Consider the following 19,767-nt stretch of genomic DNA (forward strand, 5'->3'; position numbering starts at 1 on the left):
TCATCTGTGTGCAGCTGAAATCTAGTCCAAGCCTCTTCCATTATGTCCATTGCACCAAGGAACTTTTGTTTTCTTTCTTAACTGGAAATCACACAGTAATGAGAGTTAAATTTGGTGTAAGCATCTCCTCTTAGGAACAATCAGTATTTTCAAAGCATTTCACTACTTGTAGGACTTTGAGAAAAGAATCCAAACATCTATAAATATCCTATTGTTTTTGATCTGCTGTCTTTTTTGGCAAAAAGAATTGATGTTTTCCTTATGCAACAGATGCTCAGGACAGTATTAATTTCAGGATTTCAGGATTTCTGCTTGTGAACATTGGTGTTTGTTCAAGATAAGAGTTCAAGAACCACCACATACTTCTGAATAAATATTCATTTTGTCTAGAGTTGGTATACACATCTCTTTTATGTCATCTGTCTAAATACTGGTCAAATTACTAATTTGAAGATTGCAGATCACTGGAGAAAGTCCTGATTAAAATGGAAAGGTAATAAAATACTTTAAAAGAATCATAACTTGATGTCTTCATGACATTACATAAAATTACATCTGGATAATATTTTATAGCATCTATATTACAATATTCTGACTCTGTGTGCATAGCTTAGCACTATAATATGACATACAACATGTAGGCATGCAACCATCCTAAATTGTTCTTGACATTCACTACTGTTATTCAATCTCTCCCTGCCACATCTATCGTGGCCTTGACAGGTTCTACTTTTATGTTACAAAAAAATTAGAAATTGGTAGGACACAACAAATTCAGAACATCACCAGATTGTCTAACCTAAGGACGTGTCAGTGTGGAGCACAGGGTGAAAGATGTATAGTATAGAGTTCAAAAGCCTGCATATATCCCCCTGAATTCAGAAAACAGATCACACTTTAAACAATACAGCTATAAGACCTTGCATGTCTGTGACTGTTCAAAGGCTTCTCAAGTGAATGTTTTGCATATGCTGCCCCAGCCAGATACTACAGGAGGCAGGAATATTAAAGTGTGTGCATTTAAATTTAGTTATGCAGATGTTTCAATTACTCTGCATTGGGACTAGGAAACAATTACAGTTCCATTTAGTGAATTTCCTCCTTAGCTGGCATTACAATGGGGGATGGAAGCCTCATGGTATTTTGACATAGAGAATGCAGTTTCAAGTTTTTTGACAGATAGTCATCATTTTAGTGACACTGACTGGAGTTAAATATAAACTTCGGTGGGAATATCTGAGAGCTCCAGAGATTATTTGACACTTGTCAAGAAAAGCCTTTTGTGCAAGAAGAAAAACATTTTTTAAAATAATAAAAACAATTTTACAAAACTACTGTGCTGTATCAATCAATGGCCACATTTTAGCAGGTCCATTAGCATCAAGGGAGTTAACCAACACCTTTTTGAACACCCAATAACTTTTTAAGAGAGACTGTCAGGTCGGAAAAATAAGTAATATTTGAACCAAAAAGGCCTCCCTTTCTGAAGCCCACTCAGCAGTCTTTCTGTGGAATTGTGGAGCTGAGGAAAGTTCTTGCTCTGCTCTAAACTCCAAACCCTGGGCACAATTCCTCCTAATATTGCTTCCTCACTATCTCTATCCAGGCTTTTATTCACTGCTTTCTGCACCAGCTAAGGTAATTTTTGAGTATGTTGGAATTCAAGCGACAAATTTATCTCTACAACTATAATATTTTTTTCAAATAGTGTTCATTTTACTGATGCAATGAACACAAAAAAAGGTTAAAAATTTGCTAATTGCTAGAGTAAAAGAGCATCAATTCCCATTATTCAGTGTGTGAGAGTTTACAGAGGACTCAAGATGTCTTTCCAGACTTTTTTTATTAAAAATTTTTCAGGCACCCATAAAACATTAACTTCTCTAGTTTTGTCTCCAATTACCTAGGTCCCCACCTTTGATGCAATCCCTTGTACTTTTATGCCTTATAAAAGTTGCAAGCACCTTGGGGCACAAAAGAGGGTTTAATTTGTCTTATATAACACCATTCTTTCCTGAGGCATCCAATTAATAATATATGGTAATTTATAATGAAGGTATTTGCAAGTCAGAGGGCTTGACAGCAAGCCAGTGAATTGAAAAGCAAGCAAAGTTAAATAATCCTTTTAAACCGGGTGGTCTTAGTGGCCAAGATACATTTTTTGTTTATAAATATTTGATATGAGAACTCTGTCCCTTGGCAAAGTACTTGTTCCAAAGATGGGAAAGCTGGCTGCACAGTCTGAGCATACATGGAGCTTCCTGCAGGCACTGAATAGCACAACTAGACCAGCAAGTGCATCCCTCAGAGCAATATCTGAAACTGTGCCACATTTAAGCTCCAGAACTGGAAAGAAACCAGAAACAACAAGAGAATGGTTGCAAATATTTTTACTCACCTCTGCTAGGAGAAATTGCAGGATCAGAGAGTGGCCTGGGTTAGAAGGGACTTTAAAGGTTATCCTGTTCCAAGCCCTCTGTCATGGGCAGAAACACCTTCCACTAGACTATGTTGCTCAGAGATCCACCCAACCTGGTATTGAACACTTTCTGGGATGGGGTGTCCAAAACTTCCCTGCACAATCCCTTCCAATGCCTCCCCACCATTGCAGTAAAGAATTTTTTCCAAATATCTAATCTAAATTTACTTTCTGTCTAAAAAACATTCCCCCTTTTCCTGTCCTTGTAAATGGTCTCTCTCCATCTTTCTCATAGTCTCCCTTCAGGTGCTTGAAGGCCGTGATTAGGTCACTCTGAAAACTTCTCTTTTCCAGGCTAAGCAATCCCAATTCTCTCAGCTTTTCCTCATAAGAGATGTGCTCCATCCCTCTGATCAGCTTGGTGGCTTGCTCTGGACTCAGTCTGGCAGATTGATGTTCTTCCTCTGCTGGGCCCCAGAGCTGGATGCAGCCCTGTGGGTGGGGTCTCACCAGAGCAGAGCAGAGGGGCAGAATCCCCTGCCCTGCCCTGCTGCCCTCGATGCTCTGGATGCAGCCCAAGACACGTTTGGCTTTCTGAGCTCCAAGAGCACACTGCTGGATCTTGTCCAGACTCTCATCCACTATCCCCCAAAATCCTTCTTGGCAAGGACGGTCCCTATGTGTTCAAACCCTCAACCTGTAACATATCCACAGGTAATGTGATGCATATTAAACACTCCTTGAGCACTTATTTATCAAACCTATGTTGCAAACAATCTGCTAAAATACATTTACTCAGCAATATATCAGTATATTAACATGCCTCTTTCAGACTTTTTTCCTATTCTTCTGACTAAATTTCAGCAGGCAACTTCTGTTTTAAAGCATGACAAGACAAAGTTCTGGATTTTCCATTGAAAAAGCACTAAGATTTGTTGCAGAGGCCCTGTGTACAGTTCATGCTCAAAAACTCCCATGTATCCAGAAAGCATGTCCCATAGAACTGATGAGCCATGTGAAGGGGCCATTTGTCCTGGATTTTCAGACACCAAATAGCCTAGTCAGACCCATAAATTTTTATTTTAAGTACTTTAGGGCAAAAATCTGTCATTTTAATTTGTTGAGAAACCACCATTCTTTCCTAAGGCAAGGTGTGAATAATACATGACAATTTAAAAAGGAGCCGTTTGCTACTGTTGCTGCTCCTGCAAAACCTCTAGATTCTCAGACAAATCACCAAAGTATTCTTAATGCACTCAGGTTATATTTTAGGTGCAGGAAGACGATATATATTTTAAAATTTGAACTTAGTACAAGCTACATATTCAGTGTTACCAACTGAAAATTCAGTCTCAGGTTATTTGCTACTCTAAAGTTATGGTTTGTATGGGCAAAGAGTTACAGTTTTCTCCCTAATTTCTTATTAAGTGCCTAAATCCTATTGAAAGCAAGCTGTTATATATCTTAGTGTTTCCATAATTAGTCTTCCTAGTTAGAAAGAAAACCCTGAAAAAACAACTTAAAAAAAAAAGAAATTAAAAAGACTAAAACAAAAGCAAAGACAAAAAACCCCAAAAAAACCAGCAACAACAAAAAAAAACCCCAAGCATGAAAATAAGAATTATATTAAATTAATCAATTAAAAACTAAAATAATATATTGATTTCTTAAATTTCTTAAATTTTCATATTTATTCAGAAACTATCACATTATTACATGAAGGTACATTGCCAAACCAAGGCATTAATGTGGCTTGTTGTAGAAAATTTCATAATGAACAAATGATAAAGGTGTAACTTGTAGATATTGGTAAAAACAGGTTACTAGAACAAGATGTGTCTACAGCTCTGTATACATGTGTCTCTTCCAGAACACTGCTAGTTTTTAAAAATAAGCTATTAGTTATTATCATTATTATTATTATTGTCATTATGATGCTAATGTTAACGATTAATCATTATTAATAATATAGATGTAATGTGGAATTGCAGAATAAGGAGTACTGCATATTGTAATCTGTATAAAAACAAACAGACCCCAGAGACAATAGAAAGAAATCATCACCATTAACATCATTCCTGTACTGGCAAAGAGGAGGAAGAGCTCCCAGCAATTAACCTACTTCTCCTGGTGAAGAGCTTTAACTACTGATTTCTCATCATGAAACTTTATTTTCTTTTTCTTAAGGAGCATGGGAAGAACAAAAGAACTACACCAGAGAAAGAGACAATTATTGGGAAGGTTTGTTACATAATTTTTACTTGTATTACTACTACATGTACGACCCTAGAAATAATTTAGACTGTGTTTACTACTACCATCACACTTAGATTAAGAATAAATTTTGACTAACAACTAAAGCTTTAATTTAAGTTATGATGCACCAAAACTCACTACACCTCTGTTTATGAACAGTACCTAATTTCATTATAACCACCAAAAAGTCTTGGATATTTTGTGTAATGCCTGGGGTCTTTACAATATTCTGAAATCTGGAAGTATCAGTATTTCTGTGAAACACATGAGTGCAAATAGGATCCATTTCATGATCTTTATTATCTTTCTTTTAGAAGTGGACTGCCAGACATCCATCTTCTGCATGTTCTGATCCAACCCTTTGTAAACCCTCCATTAAACTTCTAAAAGATAATAAATCCATTGTTCAGACAAGTCAAAAAGTGGTGCTTTATTTACTTCACACTGTTCTCCAGAAGCTCCAAAGCACACAACTTCTAGAGGAAAAAACATGTTCATCTCCACTGTTAAAAAGCAGTATCTCCAGTTACACCTTCATGCAGTCTCTACCCATGTCCTAGTTTCATTAGGGATAGAGTTCATTTGCCTTCTAGTAACTAGTACAGTGCTGTATTTTGCAGATTTTGTTGTTGTTAGGTCAAGGACTTTTCAGTTTTCCGTGCACTGCCCAAGAAGCTGAGAGGGAGCACTCCCTGTAAGGTGACCCAAACTGGCCATGGGAGAATTCCATACCAGAAAGCATCATGTGTGGTATATTCACTGGGGGCAGCTGGCTGTGAGAGACTGACTGCTGCTGAGGAACAGACTGGGCATTGGTCACCAAGTGGTGAGGAGTTGCATTTTGCACCAATTGTCTTTCTTAGAATTATTTCTCTCTCTCTTTTTGTTGCCTTCCTTTTTATTATACTTATTTTTATTATTCTGTTTTATTTTATTTCAATTCTTAAACTTCTTATCTCAGCCCATAGGGTTGAGGTTTTAATCCAATTCCAATCTAATTTTTTTAATCCAATTCTCCTCCACGTCTCACAGAGGTGGGCAATGAGTGACTACATAGTGCCTCGTTGCCAGCTGGTGTTGTGTTACTACAACCAAGAACACTTAGAAGAGCCAGTGATCTGAAACAGGTTGGAAGAAGATTGAAGAGGATTGAAAAGCCAGACTACTTTTAGGTTAAGATGTTAAATTAGGAAAGTATATAGAAATTGTGGGTTACTGTTCTGCCTCTGTACTCTTTTATACAAAACATTACATATGAAAGGGGTTTTTTGAAGCTGCAGTTGACAGCAGCAGAAAAAAATGAGGAGCAAGACAGAATGTATCAGCCTGTTAAATAGAGTTCAAGTCACCCTGGCTAGGTAAAACAATTGAGCCTCTGAACTGGACCAAAAAACACTTGCAAGAGATGACACACAGGCCTGCCCACCATCACAGCTCACTCTCACAGCCAGCAGAACAGGAAAAGGGAAAGCAATGTGGAAACTAAACCTGCACAAGCTGGATAACACCAGTAGGCTGAGAACCAGGTTAGCAGACTGCTGTCAAACTCACTGTCAAGAGAATGCTTTAACATGGTTCCTAGTGATACATTTCTGAGAAGTGCTACCAAACTCCTCTCCTTAATAATGACTTCCTTGCTTCTGGTGAAGATTAAGACAAATATCTAAGGCAAATATCTGAGGCAAATATCTAAGGAAGACATTCAGTGTTTCTGGGCAGAGACTTGAGGATTGTTAGTTGTTCGCTGTTGTCGCTGGCTCCTCACATGGGGCACCAATTGATGATGGACACACGACTGACTCCGAGAATGGTTTTAAGTATCAGGACTTTATTATTCCCCAGTACAAAATTTTATACCCTTTTCCCTCACATGCATAACAACTTCTACTCTTTTGTGGTTGGTGAATACACATCAGCATTTGGTGTTTCTTTTCCTTCAATGCTGCTCACCTGTCTTATACAGCTGTACCCCATTCCCTTTGTCCCATAACCTGTTCTCCTACAATTTGTCAACCATAAACCTTGCTAATAGCAAATGGGTTACAGTTTGAAGGTATTCCATCATGCTGATACAGAAGTTTATATTTCAATTTCACAATTGGGCTGTAGCAGTATATTAACATTCTTGTTAAAATTCTGAATTTTCACATATATACAAATATATATATATATATACATATATATATATATATATATGTACCTAGATGGAAAGTTCTGGTTTTTTACTCAGATTTTCTACACCCAAAAGCTTTTTTTTGTTAAGTGAGCAAAATCAGCTCATTTCCTATACCTGTGCAAGGATTAAAAAATGCTCAACATAAAGGAGTTATATGCTCAGTATATGCAGGAAGCATCTGAACTTTAAAAGCTGAAACTTAACAGGTAGATACAGAGGATTAGTCTCCAGGCCAATATGCAAAAATCAAGCAGTCGCAAAAAAAAGTAAAAGTGTACTAAAATCAATTATGCAATGTATTACTTTGCTACTTGTAGCAAATTCATTTATTAATTCTGACTTTCCCAATTAGCTTATAATTGTGATGCCCTTTATTTGCATTCAGAATCACATGTATGACACTGATCTTGCATAGCAGTGCAGGTCTCCTTGGTGCATCATTTCACTGAAGAGTTTTCTGCTTCATAGTTATGGCACATGTTCCTAAGTAAACTGTAAATTCCAGCGATAGAGTTTGTGTTCAAACTTTAATTATCTTTCCTCCTTGAGAAGAGCAAATCTGAGATTTGGAAGGCTTTGCATCCCTTAGAGCAGGTAGGCAGTTACTTCTGGGCACAACCGTGGCCTTTCATCCTAAGTAGAATTATTAGATTCTACCACACCACTGCGGGCTTGGGAAACAGTAAAAATTGAAAGAAATATTTCATAGTGCAAGGGGAAAATTAGCTTCTTACTCAAATGGGAAATAAGGATTTAAAAGAGATGATTCATATCATCTTCCCTAAATATAGAATAAGACATAAAGCAGATCAGTCTCATCTGAAATACTGAGATTCTTTCGTAGCTGCTGGATCACAGAAGTTTGACATATATAGTTAAAACAGATGAATAATTGACAGACAAAGAGCACCTTGTCCAACACCAACTTGTGCAAGGACGTGGCCAATGATGCATGAGATGTTTGTGGCCTGCAGAAATCTGAGTTCCTGCAGTTTAGCCTGAGGACTTTTACCTCCTGCCCTAAGCACTGGCTTCTTCTCCAGCTCTGTAAGATGTCCACATAGGCTGCCATTCCTTCCCCATAAGATTTATATCAACCACAGTCTCAGACAGGTGGACCTTTCCCTCACTATGAAAAGGGCACTCTCACCTTCTGTTCCCTTCCATTATGCTTCCCTTTTCTTTGAAACAGATTGGCCCCTGAAGGTTTGCTGCAGGCACTGGTCCTCTATGCAGAGGTCTTGCGCATACTGGGCTGTTTCTTATGTAATATCTGGTGTATATTCTATGTTGGCTGTCAGGATACCATTCTTAAAAATGCCATTTGTGACTATGTCTCCACATAGAAAATTTCTTCCCTGCAATATATACTTTATCCCTAACAGGTAACTTCAGATCTGTCCTTTTACCTTTTACAGAAGTAAATGAAGAAACTTACTTCTGAAAGAAGGCAAATGTTAGGAAATGAACTGAACTGTCCAGCAGATAAACAAGAAAGCAAGCCTATGCTTGTGTTAACATTGCAAAGCAAGTTTTAGATGCTTCGAAAAATCATCCCACCATTTTTGTCCAAAGCTGTCCTGGCTCACAATCATCTGTTAATTCAGTCTTGAGTGTCTTCATTTCATTTACATAACACAGGCCTTCTCACAGTGTGAAGTTCCCTAAAATAGTTATTGTGTCTTTGGGCCAAAAAGAAAGCCAGAGAGTAGCAGAAAGAAAAAACTGTAAGCATTTAGTTCTCCTGCTGAGATAGAGATTATATGTCTGGTTTTCTAAATATCTAAAGTGAGACTAGACTAAAGCAGTGGTGTTTTGAGACCTTCCTAATTTCGCTTGTTGCCTTACAATTTACTTGCCTGATATCAACACCAAGTTTACCCGACTGGGTTTAATTTCACTCATTGTCACCTTTTTTGGTGGAAGTAGGTTGAAGCATTCACATTCTTGACTCTATTTCGGACTAACTGCTCCTTCCAAAGGGTATGCATTACAAGTGGTTTCAGAAGAGGATTTGAATTCTGCATCCCATGGTTTCATGTTGTTTGTACAATGGGCTGCACACAGATGTATGAAATTCAGCCCACATATGATTCTATAACTATATACTACACATAAAAATAATGAAAAATATAATAAAACTTTATCTAAAGCTGGCTTTAGTCATTCCCTTTTCCCAGAAGAGATGTCTAATAAGTCTTGCCTTTTTAACAAAGCTATTTCAAGACTTAATTAACTGATGTTTGAAAAATGCTGTGGGTTCCCTGTATTTTTATGTCCTGTTGGCTCACTTCTCATAGAGACTCAGTATTGCCATAAGCTGTATGTCCTGCCATTTGCCAACAGGCAGGCAGAAAAAAGAGCTGTGGCAAACACAGAACCTGTGCTGTGAAGCCTGGAACAACAAAACTTACTGAAATAAATAGTCCAGAGAGAGAGTCAGGAAGGGAAGGAACACTAAACTGATGATGAGAGAAGAGATAAGATCATCCTCTATCCTCTTTCCCTCTACAGATGTATGTTTTCTCTATCACCTTTCTCCTGGTTCTAGCCATTTTTCTCTGAGATTTATTGGAACATTTTAATCCCTTTTCTTCAACCTACTGCCTCAGAATGCCATCAGGGTCCCTTTTTGGGGGGCTAAGTAGGATGCTATTACTTAGACTCACTGGCATTTAAATCCCAACTTTGCCACTTGGTTGCTGGAAGGGCTGTTTTTCTTTCCTAGGTCATATTCATCTAGGCCAAATCCAAAGCTCATTGAAGTCACTGACAATCTATCCCTTGATTACAGAGGATTAGGCCTCTGTGCACTCTTTGGTATTGCCAAAATTAGTTCAGTAGTGCCTGTAGAACTATCTAGAAAACAAAAAAAAAAAAACAAAAATAAAATTCTATCCAAGGAAAAACTGGCATTACTATTTTCTGGAGAGCTGATTGAAGATTTGGGGTTTTTGTTACCAAACTAGGCATGCAACTGCAGCACCAGTGCAGAACACTGTGCCAGTCCCAAGGCTGTGGAGGAAAAGCTTTGATCTCATTTCAGCTAACAGAGTTTACAATTTGCTTCATCAGAAGTACCTTGACAAACTTTTTTTTATGGACCACGGATTACATGTCCCAGAGTAGACAAGACAGGTAGTAAGACAGGGCTTATCTCGCAGCACATGCTAATGAGGCTGTTCTGCCTGCAGCTCCCTCTGGCCAGATGCTGTACTTGAATGGAGTCCCACTGGGATTCCTTGTGGGAGCAGTCACAAATAGTCAGTTGCAAAAAATCATAGTTTAACCATCATCAGTGGAGAAAACCAGGACTGAATATCAAAATTAACTCATTACATTACTTTGCTGATGAGATAGGATTCCACATCACCCTCTAGCTTTTGCCTAAAGGCTAAACATTTGACATTTTAGGTACAGGTACATGGTAACATGTGTTCAACTACCTCAAAAAGCAGTTGAAAAAGGTTACTGAGACTGCAAAATTTCAGAGACCATGCCCACATACTTGTGGCTACAGCAGGCATCACGGCTGGGCCTCAGATCTGTCTTAGCCAATAGACTTCATTCATATAGGATGAACATTCCTCTCTCTGCAAAACAGAAATGAGCATTGCATTGAACTTGTGCCACCCCTTGAAACATTTTAAAGGCTGTCAGGAAGCAGACTGACAAGAGATGCTACCTGTCCATTTGCCCAGGAAAGTGAGGAGCATGGATTCCCCTGCAGGTTTGGACTTGTCCAGATAAAGGACAAGTGAGCGTCATCTCCTCAAATGCTTCAAAGATTATAGCATGGATTAGTCAGTCTCAGCAGACTTTGAAAAGCCTTTGTCATCCATCAGAAGTGGCTTCGTCCTTCCCTCCGTGCCAGGCAGTGCCGTTGTTTTGTAATGAACAACTTCCATCAGAGCGCACAATTTCTCATCCTGTCTGACTCTGCTGATCATTCTTGTAATTAAGTCTCTTTTGATTCTCTTTGGCAGCACACCATCTGCACAAGAAGGCACACCTGGAAAGCAGTTTTCCTCTGGTTTTTCTATCCTTGATTAAACTCTGTTTTAAAGCAGAGAACCTTAATCAAAAGAAGTGCCCGAGTGGAGGTATCTGTGCCTGTCTCCCTTTTGTCACAGATTCCCTCTGAAGTCTGCAGGATTTGGATTTGCATAACAATTTCCAAAAAGGTGTCCACAGTAAAGGGGTAACATTTTCAGAGAAAAAATCCAATGGTATGAATTGTAGAGGAAAATAACAGGGTACGATAGGAATTTAATTGGTATTAGTATTAATTACTATAAATTCCTATTGAATCTGTTAAAAAATATCTTTACTATTTGCAATGTTATTTTATGACTCACAATAATCTCATTCCTGAGTGAGTTCAAGAAAATGGAAAATAATATATTAATCTTTTAATGAAAAACAAGTTTAAAATGATTCTACTCCCACAATTTTAGGAACCAGAGGTCAGGTCAGTGCTGCATCTCATATGAGGCACAAAGTAGCTAGGCAGCATGAGAAAAAAAAGAGAAAGATACCTTTTGATCTGCTGTGTTTGACAGGTATGGGGGCCTGGAGGGTGAAGATCAGCAAAACTTTTACATTGTTTATTCTACGTTGAATCAAATGTCAAAAGGAAGATCCACATGGACTCAGATGTATGTATGAAAACACACATGTATATTCCAAACAGGTGCCAGTGCATTCTTCCTGTCTATTCCTGAACAAAACTGCACCTCATTGCCAGCCTAAAATCAAGCCCCATGCTGGTGCTCCTAGCTTATTACAGTTCTCTAATGGCTTCTGGTAGAGTGTAACAAAGCTCTGAGCCCCTGTACCTGCTAACAAAATGATAAGCTGCTTCCTGTCTTTGATCTCCCATCGTGACCTCTGCACCATGCAGAAAAGACAGGAAACTTTATCTTTTTCATGCGAAAACTTTTTCCCTGGTCATTTACTGCATTCAAAAGCAACTAGATGGAAAGGATGAGACAGGAGCCAACAGGTATAAAAATAAAAACTGAAAAAAACCCACCCCAGTTTCTGAAGTGAGCAAATTGCATTAGAAAGGGTGTTTTCTAAGTTTGCACATAGTTGGTGCCAACAAGTTTGAGCTGCCTAACAGCAGTGACACAGCTTTAAAGAGCAACAGTAAAAAGGCACTTAGTTTACTAAATAATACACTTTTTTTACCCTCAATGAAAGGCTGATTCTTATCACACAAAAATCAAGGCAAGCCACCTAATGGCACTAATTTCAAACCCTGTTGCTGCAATGTTTAGTGCATGGGATACAAATTACAGTGGATTCAAAACAGTTAGTGGTACATACAATTGATGAATAACAATGAAATTTCATTTTATTAGCTTCTGATATATGTGTGTGAGTTTTTATAAAATGTCTGCAAAGAATGAGCTCTAACACTGATAGCTGGGGCTGGCCAAAGCTTAAAAATAAAAGCAAGTGCCTGAAAGACTTGTCACATTCTCAGTGGGAGTTATGCTATTTACATGGCTTGTAGTTCACATTTATAGCAGTGCGGGTTGCTCTTTATTTCTCTCACTTTACATCCTTTCACTGCAGTTATCTGCTCATTCAGCAAACATGCTTAAACTGAAGCTTCCTTGACCTGATTTATATCCTAGAAAATGCACCTGTAACAAGCACAACTGAATGCTCAAGTCACACTGACACCATTACTTCCTTCACTCTTCCTGGCCAAGTCTCAATATATTCTTTCTCTTGCAAACTCACATAAGCAGATTGATATTCTCACTAAAAAATGGCTTTTTGTGGTATGTCATTCCCATGAATATAAGGAAGTAACTACAGATCAGAATTCTATGCTTAGTAATAAATTTCCTTTTTTAATATCTTCCTTTTGTGGACAAAAGTAAAGTAAATACAGATCCACTGCTTTCACAATACTAACTTGCACAGCTATTCTTTTTTGCTAGGACCAGCACAAGCTGACTAAGTTCTGCAATCTGTCAGTACTTCACTTCCACCAAAACCATCACATTGACAATTCTAGTATCACATCTTCTAAATTTGCTGTGAAACTGGGTGATACTCAAAAGGCCACTTCCTTCTCCATGGTGTCACTGTTGTGCAAACAACTGTGCTATGGTGTCAGGAAAAAAAAACCAACTTATTTTACCCAAAGGTAAATGGAAAAGGTTCTGTGTGCCTACAGCTGTTGCAAATCTTTAATGAAAAATTGTTTAAGGGCTGAAGTAAGCTGTATAAAGAGGATCTCTTCATTTGGTTTACTTACTATAACAGAAGTGCTTATAAATAGCTATCTGGAACTTTTTGTTTGCATGCATTGCTAACTAGTAACTGTGAAAATCATCCTGCATAAATCTGAGTTTACATAGGGTATATTAATGAAACATAAATAATAGAGCAAACAGAAATCCATTTCTGGAAGGCCTTTCATTGAAAAATATTCCTAAAAAGGCCATGTACTGAGCATTGTCCTACCCAAGAGAAAGCTTCAGCCAACATGGGACGCACGGTTAGAAGTATGTTTCTATCTATAACCCAGCAGTCTTAACTTCATAAAAGAGGAAAGAGATCTAGAAATTGCATTCACCAAGTTCTAGATAAAAGTCAGTTTACTCTCAAGTAGTCAGCAAGTTCTCAGTTCAGTTGCTGAGTTCATTGTGTTGTCTGACATGTCCTAAGATATGAGAGAGATCAAAGTGGGGATAGCAGATGTAAGGAGGTGGAAATGCCTCTGACACATTGGGGCCCACCTGGAGATCAGAGTGTGCTGAGCTCCCCCACACATGGTTCTTGTTGTACCTATACCATTACTTTGTGGGATAGATTCAGAGAACAGAAGGCATATAAGCACTCTGTTCACCTGCACAATAATGCATTTGAAACAAATAGGAGTAAAGAGTTGCAACTGATCCCTACAAAAAAAGGCACACATCAAAGGAAGTAGTTCAACACCATAGTTTTACCTGAAAATTCATTGAACATTATTTTCCTTTGTTCAACTTCTTTTATTTTCATAGCATATTAGTTCTCAGCTTGACATTTGCTGCATGATCACTTGATTCAGAGTTAAGAAAACTGCTTAACAATGGGAAGAGATATGCAAGATTAAAGGTTATTTATATCATCTCTGGCAAAGACACAGATGCTCAAAAGACTGTTTAAACTGATCTGAATCTCAAAACTTTCTAATGCTGCAATCAAAAATATGGTTAGTGCCTTGCTTCATTAAAGAACCATGACTTTAGGAATATAAGACCTGAAAAAAACAGCAGATAAAGGTGCTGTTGGCAGGGGGAAGAAGGAAGGCAGAAAATAGTTAATTATTTCAGAAGCTCCTGATCCTGCAGTGCACTGGGGAACCCAATCACAGACACAGTGCAGAGGAAACCCATCCTACTAAGTCTCTTTGCTCTCTTACAGCAAATGACCCTACAAGTGGTTCTCTCATTCCAACATTTCTTGCTAATCATATTGGGATGAATTGAAGTTCATCAGCTGTGGGAGTCCTAAGGTACCAGCGGGAGCTCACCAGAGAGTTAACTTCTTCCTTCTGCATGAAATCAGATTATCAAGCAAGTATAATAAGAATTAAACAATATGGCACAGAGCACCATCTAGAGAAATACACACATAGGAATACTAACTCTGCCATGCTTTTTTGTCCAAATGAAGTGGCACATGACAAGGGCAAAAAATGAAAAACTAACATATTATTCCCAAATCAGGACTATTAGTATGATGAATTAAAGGAGAAAAGGTTTAGATATTCAGATACGTATTTAAAATTGTGAAAATTTATCCCAAAGCTATGAACATTTAGGAGATTTATGTCAATATAAAGCAACATCAGACTTTTCAGATGAATATTATCATTAATAAGCTGCACTGGTGGCAGTCAAAGCAGGAGCTTTTTTAACTTTCTCCTCTTGATGTGACACAGATGGGTGACTGACCCACAAGCTGATGACTGTGCCCTTCAAAACACACTTGGCCTCACCTTTATACAGAGGAAAAAAAGTGGAAAACTGGTGATTAAATTGCACTCTTCTTGCCCTGAGGTACTGATCCAGTAATGCTAGAACCAAATATGTTCTAATACATAATGCTCAGACTTCTAAAAAGGTTAATCTTAATGGTAGTGTCCATTTAATTGGCCTAGCTTGCCTGCTGAGTCCAGTCATTCTAATAAAAGACATGAGAACTAATTATGCCCTGCAGTCAAATGGTCAGGCAAGATATAAAACAATTTCCAGAAAACAGCTATTTATACTGAAGAGAAAATGAGGAAAAGCTAGGAAGACAGACTGACAGCTCAAAGGCTCATAGAGAATGAACTTCTAGCATATGGCAAGAAGCTGAAGGAGGCCGTGAGGTAAAATAGTAAAGATGTCTATCGGTTCTGGGGCTGCTTTAACATATTTTGTTGTTGTTGCTGTTATTTCCTTCAGTAAATAGAAGCTGGTGTTTGCTGATTGGCAGATTTCACCTTTATTGGTAATTCAATGTAAGTAACATCATAAAGCCGTAATTTGAAACAAAGCCAACATGCATTAATGGTTTAAACATCAAAAATATCATTAAAAACCTAAGTAATCCTTGAATTAATGAGCTGGAGTCAGTAGACACTTTTTGCTGTTTCTTGTCCTGTTCCTTAATGCTGAATTGTTGGACAAGAAAGATTTGTTTTCTAAGTGCAAATCACATGAAATGACTTTATCATGCTTCATCCTCCCTGGTGTAGTTGAAGCTTATGTCTTCTTCCACATTCTGTTTATATTTGATAGAAGAAAAATGTATAAGTGCTGAAAATACCATCTAAATATAAAATTAATGTTAAAATTCTTTAGTAATAATATAAGTCTAATTAGAATGAAGTAAAGATAAAGAAATGGAGTTAAAATATTTTTAAACAAGATTTTCAGTATGATGGTAGGAAGGTTTTCATTATAATGGAGGGTAATTCCAGCTAAATTTCAGTAATTATATAGTTTGTGTAGCAGCATCTTTAAAACCATCCTGTAACAATGGGATAGCCAAAATAATTAATATGTTATTTAAACTTCAAGTTACATCAGAGGGTGATGTCATCAGAGCTATGAATGAGAGTCATAGTCTATTTACAGAATAATTATTCTACAGATAACATACACCTGTGAAAGAATTATAACTGAAAATATCATAAACAACGATACCCCATTATTTTGTTGGTAGGTCTCAGTTTTGTTATTTGTCTTTCAGATATATGTGATTCAATTTCTCATGCAATGTGAAAGAAAAAAAAGAAGGGACATCTTTTTTCATTTAAGAATTATCAACAAGGCACAAATACAAGTAACACAAAGGAACGTAAAAAGATGATTTTTTTGTTGATCTGATGAAAAAGATGGTTTTCTCCCTTGTCTTCTAAGAAATTCAGAAGGAAGTATTTGTTCAGAAAGGGAAAGCATTTTTTCCTCACTGCAGCAGCTGCCACCTTTTCAGCCTAACAGTGAAACCAGCGCTGAAGCTGGAGGTTTGATACCTTGAGACTCCTGAATGGACAGAGTAAATTTACTCGATATGGTTTATTAGCAGCAGTGAAGCAGATAGGCTTTTTATGCTTATTCGGTGGACACATTATTTAAATCTCGCACTTACAGTGGCTATTCTGCAGTGACTCTAAATGCTTTTGTGGGAAATTCTAAATACTTGAACAAGGATGAAATACTGGCAGGGTATATAAAGAATATAAGCATCAGGTCAGGAAGATTGCAACATATTTTCAGTTGGAGTTCAGACTGAAGCAAGTAATCTGACATGCTAAAATTTTTACTGTGGCTTTTTTTTTCCTGTGTGACGAGTATGCAGAAAAATAAGCAGGATATTGGCAATATATCTCAGTATTCATGGGACTAGCTAGTCCTTTCTATTCTCATTAAAATTTGACTTTGGTGGGGTTACATTTATTTATGCCAACTGATTATACAGTCCTTTTGACTTTAACAGTTGTTATAGGTATACATTTGCAAGCTAGAAACTGCCAGTGCTGGTTGGCTGGACATGGATTGGTGGCATTTCTTAACACTTCATGGATTTATGACGAGTCCTTTATTTTTTCCTTAAAGTAAAGGCACACTTTGATGTTTTTCTTAGGACTTGTTTAATGCTGCTATACTGATTGCAGCTCAATAAACAAGACAGAAAAAGGACAAAGTGAGCACTAGCTATACTGTGACACAGTATGGCAGAGGCAGTTTTTATGTTTTTGCAGACTGAGATGGTTGCAAAACTGCTGTTCTGTCCTTTCATCTGCCTCATTGTCTCCTAAACGCTGAAGATTAATATTTTTTATTATCTTGAAAATCTTTGTACTTTCTTGTGTTATCATTATAAAATTCTGAAATTCCCAAGCAGATTTTCAATTTTCAGAATATGAAATCCAAGAGCTTTTTGATACACCTGCTAGGTTTCTTTGTTCTCAATTTGAATCAAGATATAAAGCCACTTTGTAATATATATATAATATACACGAGTGTACTCTGGATCTGTGTTCATGTCTGCTTGTATATATATGTATACATAGAAAACATCTGACTATATGTGACACAAAAATGGTGGAAAATAAGATACCACAGTTGCAAGCAAACAGTAGGAAAAACCCTGTTAAATTATGTATCTGGATTCATAATCAAAAATCCATGGAAAAAAACATGGAATCATTCAGTAGGAATAAACCTCATAAAGTCATCTGGTCCAGCTCATCCTCTCAAAGCTTAAAAGTTAGGTGGAGCTGCAAAAATTAGATGAGGTTTGTCCAAGTTAAACTCTCTTAACACCATGTATTGGAATGCAAAAATAAACAAAGCAAAATTAAAGCTGTCACCTACACTGTGCCCTTATGCTGAAGGAGAATTAGCTCTACCACTTTAGATCCATGTTTCTCACAAGTTTTTGGAGAATACATATTAAAAATATTTCTATTGCTTGACCACCTTTTTTTAATATTTTACTTTCCATATACTTAGAATGGAAAAAATGCTGTTACTCAAAATTTGGTATAGAACTTTTGTTTAGAGCTCTATAGTTTAGACCTTTGTTGCCTTATTCTTTTCCTTCCTTAGTGTTCAAGTTTAATAAATTCATTATGTCATTCTTTAACAGATCTTAGTTGTATTATTTTCAGTAGGAATCCATAACCTGCCTCTGCAAGCTATTTACAATGCAGCTGAATATAATAAAATAACATTACCTGGAAAATCTAGCTGCAGAAATACCAGAAATAAAGCTGTTCTCTGAACTCAGGAATTGTTTTTCTGACTTGAATCATCTACATTTTTGTTACAACTTGTAACAGTTACCAAAGCTGTCAGTTGGCCATTCAGCCAAGAATTCCAAAAAGAGCAGCTGAAAGACTAGAAGAGAAGTTAAAATTGCCTCTATGATTCTTCCTTCTTATTTATAAAGGACAGAGATAATTTGAAAGAATAGCCAGTTCACATCTTAGAGCATAAAAAGGGCTAAAATGGAGTCTGGTAAATGGTTTTCAGCTCTGAATAAAGCCCCTTTTTCTTTTAGATTCTAAATGAGAATTGTGGAGCCATTAGAAAAAAAAAAAAACCAAACAAAAGAAGCAAGCAAACAAAAACCCCACTGTATATTCATTAAAATAAAATTAAAATTTGGGAAGTTCTTAAAATTTACAGGAAAAATATTTGGAAATAGAAGACTAAAAGGGTATTAACAGCAAGAGGATTTTTATTGCATAACATTATGCTTATCAGTCTGAAGAAAAATTTTGTGCTACTGTCTATTCAGCCAGTAAATAGAAATGCTACAGCTGTGTCTTATAGTGGCATACAACAGGGCTACTCTGTTAGTTACATGCAAGCACCTGTTTTCTACATGCAGAAACCAAATTATTAAGGCCCTGTAAGTTTGCTGAGTCTTATAAAATGAGTGGCAGAAGATAGATTTTAAAGTCCCATTTTAAAAAAAGAATTCAGTATGGTATGAAAATACATCTGAAAAACCAGAAAATATTTTCTCCTTCACTTACCCAAAGGTGTTTACTAAATTACTAATCCAAATGGGGTTTTTTCTGTATCAGTGAATTCTAAGATTTAAAATAAAAAATATTTTTGAAAAAAAATCACCTAAAATTTATTTGTAGTTTTTATACAAAACCCTAGGTCTCTTATTGGACCTGTTTTAGGAATTTGCCAACATGTACTCTGCTTTATACCTTAAACTGATCTTAATCCTTCAACAATCCCTCAACAAAACTTCCCTTTTTTATTTATCAGTTGAATCCACAGATCTTAAGTGCTATGACTCCCAAGCATCTTCACATTCCTAAGGCCAAAAAAGGAGTGGAGTCTTTCTTCTCCACCACTGGCATCCTTTTCCTTGCTGCATTATGTCATAACACCCTGTTTTACAGCTCACCTCTGTCTTAGGACTGTGACAATATATTTTATTCTATGGGAAATTTCAGTAAAAGGCTAAGCAAGACAGCCCCCAAACTATGCTGGATTCCCCAGCCTTTGCAGATTATTAACAAACTTCCTCCAATTTTGTTTGAGAGTGAAAGGGGTGTGGAACACTGTCACAAATAAAGATTATGTGTCTCACAAATGATCTAAAGTAACCAGCAACATGAGGCCTTGCTTTCTCCCCACTACCTTTCAGCACCAGAAGAGGATCTCCATCTTAATTCCTTGGCTTTTACATAAAGACTACAAATACACTGGAGCTTGTAGGTACCTCACCATCTACTCCCAACACATATAAACACACAAAACTTAGAGAAATCCTCAAGTCAGCCTTACGCTGCATGTCAAACGAGAAGACGTTTCACAGTGTCTGTATCTTCTCAGCGATTTCAAGCTCCATAGTTTGAGTTTGAAAGTCACATTCCTTTCAGTGT

Source organism: Molothrus ater, chromosome 1 (genome assembly GCF_012460135.2).
Source record: "Molothrus ater isolate BHLD 08-10-18 breed brown headed cowbird chromosome 1, BPBGC_Mater_1.1, whole genome shotgun sequence".
NCBI classification, from domain to species: Eukaryota; Metazoa; Chordata; class Aves; order Passeriformes; family Icteridae; genus Molothrus; species Molothrus ater.